This window comes from Populus alba, chromosome 17, assembly GCF_005239225.2.
Source record: "Populus alba chromosome 17, ASM523922v2, whole genome shotgun sequence".
NCBI lineage: Eukaryota > Viridiplantae > Streptophyta > Magnoliopsida > Malpighiales > Salicaceae > Populus > Populus alba.
The window spans coordinates 4,373,307-4,378,748 of record NC_133300.1 but is presented as its reverse complement, the minus strand read 5'-3'; the positions used below and the strand labels follow the sequence as shown (position 1 = coordinate 4,378,748).

At 34.2% G+C, this 5,442-nt stretch overlaps 1 pseudogene; it reads right to left on the bottom strand.

The window, feature by feature from the left end:
* Positions 1–1,357: 1,357 nt before the first annotated feature.
* LOC118038593 (protein SEMI-ROLLED LEAF 2-like) lies at positions 1,358–4,603 on the bottom strand (annotated as a pseudogene).
* Between the last annotated feature and the right edge of the window lie 839 nt (positions 4,604–5,442).

Sequence of the window (5,442 nt, the reverse complement as noted above, 5' to 3'; positions counted from 1 at the left end):
AACGTCTACTATCAGCATGGCATATCTGAATCAGCACAGCACATGCAATTTGAAAGATTATATTGATAATTGTGTAAGAAACTCTTAATTCTCTCAGCTAGCCCTGTTTCCATGTCCACAAGCAGTGTTCATGGGACGTTAGCCAAAAGTTTAATGAAAAAAGGAAAAGATATTAACAAATCTTGCTAAAGATATGAAAACAGTGGAGACGATGACCACCCATTTTCCCCATATCGCTTCTCCACAGTAGAACTAGGCTGAGATGCAGAGCCATCTAACCAGACTGGGAACCTTTGTGTAAAGCTAACAAATAAAGAAGCAAATTTAACTTGTTAGATCTTGACTTTATTCATTAAAAATTATTAATTTAAATTTTATAAATTTTAAAATTATTATACACTTATAGTTCGAACACTTATATTAATAAAAAAAAAAAAAAACAAAAAAAAGCAAGCTTCCATGTTAAAGAGATGTGGAAAAGGATAACTGACTGAGGAAAAGAAAACTTATGCTTTCAAGAATTTGTCGTCGGGGCTTGAAGGTGGTAATCTGAAAGAATTATGTCCGTACTGGAGTTAACAGCTAACTTCAGATCACATTGCGGCAACTCCACTTTCTAAACAATGAATATTTTTGCAATATTTTTGGTGAGGATATCACACCACACAATAAGTTAAACGAGAGCATATAGACAGAAACAATATAAAATGGCTTAACCCATCACTTTTTTATTAGAAAACTAAGCTTATTTAGGTTTATTTTATTGATTATTTTATTTATTTGAGTTATTTATGTTAAACAGATTTAATTACTGAGTTGAGCCCAATAATAAAATATTTTAGGGTTATATTATTTATATGTACAATTTTTTATAAATTAAATAAAAAAAATTGCAGAATTCAACTTCATTAACAGATTCTCTCCTCAAATATGAATAAGGAAGCAACTCAAGACAAAGCTGGAGAATCAGGCTATACTATAAGGTCATATTTTCCAACCTCATTTTTTTTTTTAATTCTTAAAGTTTTTCTCTAAAAATTTCTTTTTTTCCTGCTTTAATTCCTTTTCATTTATTGTTTCTCATCAAATTATGTATTCACTGAGATAACAATATATCTAGGTTATGCCCCCAAGAAATTAAATGAAGGTAAAAGGGCTCTGAGGCTAATCAGGCAAAAAATTATAGTGGAGCCCTTCAGAACAGCGAAATCCAAAGCCAAAGTGAAGGACAAGAGATCAAAATTCACCAACTTTCAGGAAACTTCCGGATGTCTAAAACTTCAGGTATAATAGTGAAAACAATGATGGTGATAACTACAACATCAAATATTGGCGTTACTGTTACTGTTCTTCTTGGTGTTGCTATTTTTAGTGACAGTTTAGTTTCGATTTTATCGTCACTACCACCAAACCTGAGGACTGATGCAACTGTGTTCTTGCAAAGGGACAAAACAGGACAGAAGGGAATCAATTCGAAAAAGCAATATATTCATCAAGCATGGTCTGTGACTCTGTATCTGTGAAGTAAACGGACTCACCACATCATGGACTGAGGTGTCTTTCTTTTCTTCTTCAATGGGGAAAACCTTGGCTTCTGCTTGATGCTTAAAACTATGCAGTATTGACATTTTCTGCTGTTTCCCAATTACAAGAGCTTCACACTGACTCTTCATCTGGTCGTAAGGAACAGGTAATTTTGAACAACTCTTTACTTTTTTGAACTTTCCTAAATTTGCAATTTTCAATACATTCCACAACCATTCCTCGCTGAGGATCACGGATCTAAACAGCATAAAATGGGAAAGAAATGCAGAAAAGGAATGACATTTCCATCCACCAAGCAGTTAAGTGTTGAAAAAGAAATGAAGAAACAGGAAGTGCTCCCCTTAATGGTTCCAGAAGTTCTTTGACGCTTAGGATGTCAAGTGTATGGACAGACATTGATGTTCTGCGACCTGACTGGCTTCCATTAAGTTCTGTGAAGGTGTCATCATCTGTCAAGGCAGCTGCAGGCATGATCTGAGAGACACCCAATAAATAAAGTGAACTGTCACCACGGATGCTAACTGTAAGATGGAAAACATTAACTTAATGATGTTACCTCCTCAAATGCCTGAAACTCCATTCAGGCAAGAGGGGAACATGGCCTAGGTGTATCCATAAACAGGGGAGTTCCTGATGGATATGCATCATCAGGTGAAAACTCCTGCAGAAGTTGTTGTTTTATGCCTGCTAATTCATCCTGGAAAAATAATGAAAATAAATGAGTGAATTTTGATAAACACCGCAAATATAAATGCCTGATAATTCATCCTAATATATTCTCTAATTTTTACATGACACAAATGTGGCTAATCCTATATCAGATCTAGGAAAGAGGGATTCACTAGTGATCTTGTTAAGAAATTGGATAAATATAAATAAGAACATCACCTCTGATAATTTGACAAATTTTGCATGAATTGGGATGTCAGGGTTTCCTTCAAATGACTATCATCTGCTTCCACATGTGAAAGAGATTTTAAAGCAGCAACATCCTCCTCCTCTGATCCCTATGCTATTTTCCCGTCATCAGATTCTACATAAACAGCCTGCAGCCTGATATCTTCAACTAATTCAAGATAAGGGTTTGCCTGCCATAATATTCATAAATTGATGCAAATATATTAACAAAAGCTCCACGGGAAACATGTCATAGTCATAGAAAAACAAAAACAAAACATTTCCTTCTAAATGGTAATGGAAAAGTGAACTAATTGTTTTTTTCTGTTAGATAGGAATTAACAAAAGGAATTAGCTCTAAAAGATTTCCTGCCCTTGCTGCAAAAATAAGCATGAATGATGCCAAGGTGACGAGTGACCTTCTACGAGATGGTTGCAGACCTGCTTAGATATGGATGCAGGAAACAGGTATCGGAAGTAAATTGCACCAACATAACCAATCCAATAATTTCAGAAAATTAACTTCAAGGGCAATTAAGAAATCAATAATCAGGGACCTTTTAGCCAAAGAGAAAAGAGGAATTAGAGAGCAAATGTTGTCAATCCCTACAATCAAAACATATTACCAATTTACCATGCACTAACAGATTCAACTAACCTTCTTGAGCCAGGGAGATGCTCCTAAGAGAGAGTGCCAGCTGAAAACACCGAACTAGTGCCATGTGACTTGAGGCCTGTATCCATCAACATACAGGCTAATTATAATCATCAAATAAAAAGCATAAAATTCTTCATTTATCTTAAGCTGGGTGATTTGAAAGAAATGGCAAGACATTAAACTTTTTTTCTGGCTATGCAGAAGCCCCTCGCAGCAATTTTCTTCTTCAGATTCAATGTCAGTATCATTGCAAAAGAAAAAAAAGTTGCTGGCTTGAAGTATCATTGTAAGTTCAAAAGATTCAAAAGGAATTGCCGGATATACTTTGATAAATTAAGAATTATTATAACTGAGAGGAGATTGAAGTAAATGAATCCTCTCACCTTAGATCGTGTGGAAAGCAAAGCGATATTACAAGTATGGCTCATGGCCTCAAAATTTGTGGGCATATTCTCTGCAGATGTTGCCTTAACCCATAATGATTAAAGCAAAAGACTGATTTGATGGCTACTCAATCGAAGGGAAGTTAGCTGCCAGCAAACATTCAACTACATGAGACCATTTAGAAAGGATGTGAAAAGGAGATCCCAGCTGAGAACTAAATGAAATCTCAAATGCAAAATCTTTGGAGCTCCTTACCATTTTTCCATCCAGAGCAGCATGCTTGTGTTAGAAAATAATATAAATTATATTATGAGACCTCACCTAAAAGCTTAAGTTTTTAGATTGAGATAATTCTTTGACATGGTATCAAAGTTTTAATAACCAAACGGTCATGAGTTTGAATCTCATCATCCTCATTTATTTGATAAAAATTAAGCATAAGATAATATGGATCTGTGCAAGTTTTAAGCCCAAAGGATTTTTAGATTGAAATGGTTCTTTGACAACCTGAAGCTGTTTAAATGATCATGAGAATCATGTGAAGCTGTTTAAATGATCATGAGAATCATGTTTTTCACCCACATTTGAAATTGCATTGCCTTCTTCCCACAATTTTCCATCCACGGCATCGACACTATCTTTTCTTTCACCCAGAAAGGAGAAACCTTTACTCCTCTTTTGTGTTGCTGATGCACCCAAAATTTCAGAAACAGCTTCAGAGGTTTTCTTATCCTGGTCTGACCAAGGAGAAAACAAGGATGGCATATGAGCAAGATAGAGAAAACACAGTGCGCTCCAAATCTAGTCTCATGGTCTGGGTGGGCCATTGCTACAAGCAATTGGTGGAATAGAGCATCAGGAAAAGCCTGAAACAGTTTACATAGCATAACCTCATATTATAAATGATGGTTTAAAGTTTCAAAAGCCAAGTTTCTGTGGCACTATTGCACTAGTTCATCCATCAAATTCCGTATATTAAAAATGAAGTCAACTTAAGGAACAACTGCAGACCTTATCTGAGAGCTGTGAGATGCATTTTTCCAAGGCAAACTGAAGATCAGCATTCCATCCATCACTGCCACCCCGGGGTTTGAAAATTTGGATGAATTTTGCAGGCATTTTCGTAAATGTTTCATCAAGTCAGATGTTGCACCAATGTTAGCAACTGTGGCTCGCTGCATTGCGCTTTGTCCAAGTCGTTCTGTGACATTAACAATGTCTACTTGTAAAGAAGGCTGCATGGCAACACTCTTATGATCCAAGTGCTTGACCAGGATAGATAATAGCAAATGCGAATTTTCTCCTTACGATAATAATAAAAAAAATTAATGTTGAAGAAACTTTCATCTAAATTATGAAATTGATATAACCTTTTAAAAGAAATAAAAAAAAACAAACTTGATTTAATTAGAGTTAAAATACTAAAACTCGTGATCTTAATTGTGAGATCAAGATATTTTCATAAAAATTAAATTAAAACAGATCATGAAATTCAATTTTCAATTGATCTAACATTAAAGGGTAAAATTGAAACAAAAATCAATTAAATAAAAGACAAAAAAAACAACCTAAGCAACTCGAGTTAACTCGTTAAGTACTATTCTCGGGTCATGAGACAAGAATAACTTAATGAAAAGTTTTTTTTTAAAAAAAAACAGTTTAATTCTTAATTAAATTAATATTAAGGATGAAATTGAAAAAAAAAAAATTGTGTCAACTGGATTAGATCGCCAAATCAGGTTAACCTGACAAACCTGAGATTCGTGTCATAGGAGTGTAATAACTAAATAAAAAAATATTAATTGAAAAAAAATCAAAAAGAAAAGGAAAAAAAAAAGCACTCTTTTCAATAAATAAGTGATTTATGAGGAGAAGAATTTAGCGTGTTTGATAGTGTGGTTATAATTACTTTTCAAAGTATTTTTCACTCGAAAATACATCAAAATAATATTTTTTTT